The sequence below is a fragment of the Zophobas morio genome, unplaced genomic scaffold, assembly GCF_036711695.1.
Source record: "Zophobas morio isolate AGI-343-1 ecotype UQ-CSIRO unplaced genomic scaffold, CSIRO_AGI_Zmor_V1 ptg000010l, whole genome shotgun sequence".
Taxonomy (NCBI): Eukaryota; Metazoa; Arthropoda; class Insecta; order Coleoptera; family Tenebrionidae; genus Zophobas; species Zophobas morio.
Window position 1 is genome coordinate 3259810 of NW_026972115.1, and position 7500 is coordinate 3267309.

Below are 7500 nucleotides of genomic sequence, written 5' to 3' on the forward strand. Positions count from 1 at the left end.
AAAAAAAAAGTGGCCCAAGAGGGGATCGATCACCGACAGTTTTTGGTTGATTTTTATACCATAACATCTTGAGAGAAAAAAATTACTAAGTTCTAAAATTAAATAACGGAATATTTTAAATTAAAAAAACCTGGAAAGTGAAAAACATGTACATTAAAAAAAATCCAATTTTTAAGTTTTAAAAATTTTGAAAATTATACAAAAAATTTAGAGTATTTTTAGTTTTAATACGTATATTTGTACTAACACTTAATTTTTTTTCTCATCTTTGTCACAACTTGATGTGTTAGACCTGTATAAACACCATGATGTGTTTATAACTCGAAATAAACATTATTATTACTAGTAACTAGCTGATAAAAAAATAAAAAAAGCATGTCCACTAAACGGCACTTTTGGTCCCCTCTACAAAAACCTCGCCATTGGCTGTCCGTAATACAACCATGACTTGTACTTATGCCGACTTTTGACCCCCGATCTATTTTCGAAGCACCTTCGGGTGAAATTACCGCCGAGTCGATTGTGTGGAAATTCGACTCAGGAATAATTTTTTCTTTGTTCTAGAACGTTCAACTGGAAAAATGATTTTGCAATCGCTTCGGCCGCGATCCGGTTAACCCAATCCGGGACCGTTCGAGCCGTTTTCTGGGGGCTTTTAGCGCGTCGCATGTTTGGCTTCGAATGCTTTTTATCGATGGAGAGCAAACACGGTTTGTTTGGATAATGTACGAGTTGGCAAAATATTCAAATAATTTACATTACGGTAAATATTAGAGTTGCGCTATTTTGCAGCTCCTACGCTATGAAAAAGTTCGGAATAAACGCGCAGCTGTTTGGCCTGGGGGCCTCCAGGTGGAGTTTTCCAGCGCGTGTGACATCTTGTGTCAATTAGGGAGGGGCAGAGATGGAGGCATTATTGAATCTTGGTTTTGTTGTTTTAACAACAAAGAACACGACTGCTTGATGATTTTTTGCCATGACGTCATCAAATTTCTGGAGAGCATGAACAAATTAGTTCGGTTCTGGAACAAACGATAACTCATTTTCGGAAGTAAAAGGTGCAATTAAATTTTAATCTAGCGCAATTACGCCTCACCATAGCCAATTTGAAAAAAGTGCATCCAAAACGGGTGCGTGCATAAAATGCAAATGGCCGCAGTTGCGACATTTGCATAAAAACTTAATCAGATTTCAGATTTATAACTTTCGAGCGATTAATGCCAACCATCGCCGAATTGGTTCATTGTCGCGATTGTGCAAAGGCTCTCGACCTCGTCTAACATTTCTTTGGTTGCCTCTAACTGTCTCCGAGCGTCAAAAAAGCGCACAAAACAATGAATCACGCTGAAAAACCACGAAATTCCACAAAGCCGCTGTGGTCGCTGCACAAAATCGCCTTTTGCGATGGGTGGGGGCCGTGGTAAAAATAGACCCATTGACAGAGCGCTGACTCACCCTGTATTAGGCGACCGGCATCCTGTAGAGTAGGACGTCGCTTTTTTCCTTTTGTTCCGTTGTTTACTCGAAACTTAATTGTTTTGGGGCTTGCTTATGCAATTCCGTGGCTCCAAGTGGAAAATGATGGTGTTTTGATGAGATCGTGACATAATCAATAATGGAATTTTACTGTTAAGAGTTCTGTTATTTTAATTTTGTTTTTTCGGGCGTATGGGGAGCGTTTTTGGATGCCTAAAAACGGTTTACCGGTTTCTTTCGAGCAATTTTCTTGTCAATTTGCTCGAGTTATGAATTTGCGGCATTAGGACTACTTTCCAGTTACTCTAGATAGCGAAAAGTGCAATTTTGAAAGTAATTGACGGGAAAAAAACTGATGGCGGTTTTGAGTACATGAAGATCTAAATAGTTAATGCTTCCGTGAAAGCAAATGAAAATTTTTGCAGCGAAATCGAAATGTGAGTCATGGGTGAAGTTTTATCGGGTTTTATAAATTCGTCGACGGAGAAAGAATTTGACTTTCATGGAGTAAAACAACATGCACTGGATGAAAAAAAGTGTGTTTTATTTATTTGATTGATATGCTGAATTTTTTTCATATCACAACTTTTTAGTTTAAAATGATATTGAATTTTAAAATTTAGTCATTTTTTCTCTCAAGGTGTTATGGAATAAAAATCAACCAAAAACTGTCTGGTCACCTCCACCAACAATTTGCTGACGTGACCTCAAAATTTTGCATGGTAAATGCTATTTAAATTTTATAAAAATAACATAGTCCTGTATTTGTGATTTATGAAACCGTCATCCAGTTTTTCCCGAAAATTAATCCAAAATATATAATAACATTAAAATGACGCAAAGAAAGTGGAGATTGTTGATCGATCCCCTCATGAGTCTCTTTTTTTCAGTTCTTGTATTTTTGTCTTCAAATTATACCATGTAAAATTTCGAATGTTTTCGAAGAAATAAAATTTTTAAATTTGGGAAATTTAACTTAAAAAAAAAAGTAAAATATTGGTAATTCTTTTGTTTATGTACATCAAATTTCAGTTTTTTAGTCATTCAAGTTTCAAGTTTTAATTATACTTAGAGATCAAAAGAATCATTAGAAAATAATTAAAAAAACTATTGTTTTAGTTCAAAGCTAGAAGGCTCTGAATGTGGATATTGGAACTTACTTAAAAAATCTTTTATTTCTCGAAATTCCAAGATCAATTTCCAACAATCTATTTTAGGTCTTAGGACCCACATCAATTTTTCCCCACAAATTCGAGCTCTCTTAGAACCCCAGTTATTTTTTGTCGACCAATTTGGTCTGTGTTAGGACCCAAATCAAACTTTCCCCATCAATTCGACTTGTCTTAGGAGCCCAATCATTTTTTGTCAACCATTTGGAGTGTCTTAGGACCCTCGTCAATTTTTTCCCAATTTGAACTGTCTTAGAACCCCTTCATTTTCTGTCGACAAATTTGACCTATGTTAGGACCCTAATCATTTTTTGTTCAACATTTGGAGTGTCTTAGAATCCGTATCAAATTTTCCCCGCCAATTTGAGGTCTCTTAGGATCCCAATCATTTTTTGGCGACCATTTGGCCTGTCCTAGGAACCCAATCATTTTTTGGCGACCAATTTGGCCTATTTTAAAATCCCCATCATTTTTTAACGATCAGTTTGAATTGTTTTAGGATCCCCATCAGTTTCTGTGGACAAATTTGATCTGTCTTAGGACCCTAATCATCTTTTGTCCATCTTTTGGAGTGTCTTAGGACCCGCATCAATTTTCCCCTATCAATTCGAGCTCTCTTAGGACCTCAGTCATTTTTGTCGGCCAATTTGGTCTGTCTTAGGATCCAAATCAATCTTTCCCCATAAATTCTAGTTGTCTTAGAACCCCAATCATTTTTTGTCTATCAATTTTGCCTGTTTTAGAACCCCAGTCATTTTTTAAAAACTAATTTAGCGTGTTATAACTTCCACATTATTTTTTGTCTTTAAATTTGAACTGTCTTAGGACCTAAATCGTTTTTTATCGATCATTTGGCCGGTCTTAGCACCCCAATCATTTTTGTCAACCAATTTGACTTGTTTTAATATTTCCATCATTTTTTTTTCGACCAGTTTGGCCAGTTTTAGGACCCCCATTAATTTCTCCCTGCCAGTTCGAGCTGTCCTAGAAGCCCAATAATTTTTTGTCAACCATTTGGAGTGTCTTAAGACCAGCGTCAATTTTTTCCCAATTTGAACTGTATTAAGAACCAAATCATTTTTTGTCGACCAATTTGGCCTATTTTAAAATCTCCATCATTTTTTGACGACCAATTTGAACTGTCTCAGGATCCCCATCACTTTCTGTGGACAAATTTGATCTGTCTTAGGACCATAATCATTTTTTATCCATCATTTGGAGTGCCTTAGGACTCGTATCAATTTTTCCCCACCAATTCGAGCTGTCTTAAAAGCTCAGTTATTTTTGTCGACCAATTTGGTCTGTCAAAGGACCCAAATCAATTTTTCCCCATCAATTCGAGCTGTCTCAGGACCCCAATCATTTTTTTGTTTATCAGTTTGACCTATCTTAGGACCCCAGTCATTTTTCCGTCACCAATTCGAGCTGTCTTAATACCCAATCATTTTTGTCAAACAATTTGACCTGTCTTAGGACTCCCATCATTTTCTGTCGAGAAATTTGAATTGTCTTAGGACCCTCATCATTGTTTATCCATCATTTAGAGTCTGTTGGGACTCCCTATAATTTTTCCTCGCCAATTCGAGCTATCTTAGAACCCCAATCATTTTTTGTCGACCAATATGGTCTATCTTAGGACCTAAATCAATTTTTCCCCATCAATTCGAACTTTCTTAGCACCCCGATCATTTTTTATCCACCAATTTAGCCTAATCATTTTTTGTCGATAAATTTCAGCTATCTTAGGACCTCAATCATTTTTTGTCGACCATTTTGCGTGTCTTAGCACTCCAATCATTTTTTGTCGACCAGTTTGTCCTGTTTTAAGGTTCCCATCATTTTTTGCCCACCATTTGGGTTCTCTTAAGACCTCAATATTTTTGCCAATCAATTTGATCTATCTTAGGACCCTAATCATTTTTTGTCAACCATTTGTCCTGTCTTAGGACCCCTATAATTTTTTGTCAATCATTTGGTCTGCTTTAGGACCCCTATCATTTTTTGTCGACGAGCCTGGCCTATCTTAGGACCCCAATCATTCCTTGTTTTTCAATTTGGCCTATCTTAGGACCCCAATATCTCTTACCTACCAATTTAGCCTATTATAAGTTCCACATCTTTTTTTTTTTCGATAAATTTGAGCTCTCTTAGGATCACAATCATTTTTTGTAGACCAATTGGGCCTATACCCATATCCGCCCCGATCTAAATAGTAATGAAGTTTTCATTCGTTGGTAGACCTAGGGGCGGAGCCTAATTGAAAAATCCCTACAAAAATTTACCAATTTAAACGTGTTTTCAGTTTGTAAGAATAAAAAAATTATCACAAATGAGATGGGGTGGGTGGGCGGGGTTTATATTTTGCTTCCTTTTTTCTTAATGTACATAGTATTCTTTGAACAACACGATACTCAAAAACAGGTTTTTAATATCTTGCAAAGAAATACATTTTTTGCAGTTAAACTCCGCCCTCTTGGTTCACGGCGAATATAAATTATCATCACAATTGAAATTGGGTGGGTGGGCGGGGCTACATTTTGCCTTGTTTTCTTAATATGTGTAGACTTATTTCGACCAGAAACTTAAAACATGTCTAAAATGGAAAAATTGTATAACGAAATATCGATTTTGCAATTAGGCTCCGTCCCATAATTGCAAAATCCATATTTCCTTACAAAAATGTACCATTTTAACTATATTCTAAGTTTCTTGACAAGATGGATATGTGTATATAGAAAAAAAAAGTAAAATATAAGCCCCGTCCACCCGCCCTATCTCAATTCTGATGATTTTTTTTATTCGTCGTGAGCCAAGAGGGCGAAGCTTAGCTGAAAAATCCTTCTTTCTCTACAAGAAATAAAAAAACATGTTTCTGAGTATCGCGTCGTTCTTGTGGTTTATGAATCGGCCTTGAGTTTTTACTCCATGCACCCAGATTTTCGCAAAAAAATCCAAATTATATAATATTTTACAAATATTTAAACTAGAATAAAAATGGTTCAATTAATTTAATCTAAAATCCCCCAAAAACCATTTTTTCCCATTTTTTAAAAACCGATAGTAACACAAAATATTAAGAAACAAAATGTGACAACTTCTTAGACAATCTCCTGAACTACCAAACCGATTACTTCGAAATCGAATAAACATCCAAAGCTAATCAAAATTTCTCCGTTCGGTTGAGAAAACGGGTCTTGTGGTGGCTACTTTCATGTTTTCTGGACGTTTCATGACCCCTAATGTATGAAAAAATAGGTACCCATTTCGTTTTTGAGCCAAAGATTAGGCCCCAGCCATAGCCGCCCCGATCTCAATTCTCAATTGTGATGAATTTTCATTCGTTGTCAGATCGAGGGGCGGGGCTTAATTGCAAGATCCATATTTGTCTAAAAGAATTTACCATGTCAAACATTTTTAAGTTTCTTGTTCTGAAAAGACGACTACGTATGTTAAGACAAAAGCCAAAATATAGGCCCCGCCCACCCACCCTAACTCAATTCTGATTATTTTTTTTATTCCTCGTAAGCTGAGGGGCGGAGCTTAATTGCAAAATCGTTATTATTTCTCTACAAGAAATTACCATGTAAGACATGTTTTTGAGTATACCTAGTGTTATTTAAAAAAACTATGTAAGTATATTAAGAAAAAAATAAAGCCAAAGTTTAAGCTCCACCCATACCTGCCCTGCTCTAAATAGTAATGAAGTTTTCATTCGTTGGCAGACCTAGGGGCGGAGCCTAATTGCAGAATCCATATTTCCTTAAAAAACGGTTTCTAAGAATAAAAAAACCATCACAATCGACATGGGGTGGGTGGGCGGGGTTTATATTTTGCTTTTTTTTCTCAATGTACATAGTATCCTTTGAACAACACGATACTCAAAAACATGTTTTTAATTTTTTGTAAAAAAATAAGAATTTTGCAGTTAAGCTCCGTCCTCTTGATTCACGGCGAATACAAAAAAATCATGACAATTGAGATAGGGCGGGTGGGCGGGCCTACATTATTTCTTTTGATTTTAATATGTGTAGACTTCTTTTCACGACATGAGACTTAAAACATGTTTAAAATGGAAAATTTGTATAAAGAAATGACGATTTTGCAATTATGGGGCGGAGCCATATTTCCTTGTAAAAACGTACTATTTTAACCATGTTTTAAGTTTCTTGTTGTGAAAAGATGGATATGATATTAAGAAAAAAAAGCAAAATATAAGCCCCGCCCACCCACCCTACCTCAATTCTGATGATTTTTTTTTAATAGTCGTAAGCCGAGGGATGGAGCTTAATTGTTATTTTTCTACGAGAAATTACCTTGTGAAATATATTCTTCAGTAATCGTCTTATACAAACAAAACTAAATGTATTCTTAATTAAAAAAGAAAACCAAAAAAACTATTGAACGCTTCCTGAATGTTCCTCTTATGTTAATATAAAATATAATCTGGGTGCCTAGAGCAAAAAATCAAGGCAGATTCATAAAGCACAAGTACATAAGTATGTTATTTTATAAAATTTAAATAGCATTTACTATGTAAAATTTTGAGGTGAATTTTGAAATTTTCATTCACAATTTTAAACTAAACATGCTCCAGAGCTTTGCATTAATGCCTAATGTCAATATACACAAAAAATCCATTAATAAAGCACCAACTTGCTGCAGAAACACGTTAAAATACTGTTAAAAAAAGCAACTACAAAGAAAATTCAAACGACGAAAAAACCGAGATAATTTAGCACGCCTGGACGGTTCACAGATGGAACTCAGACGCAACCATTTCTTTCGTTTGACGTCACGCATTACCATTGAAAGCCTCCTGGCGTCACAACTTATTGTGCGCTCATTACAATAAACA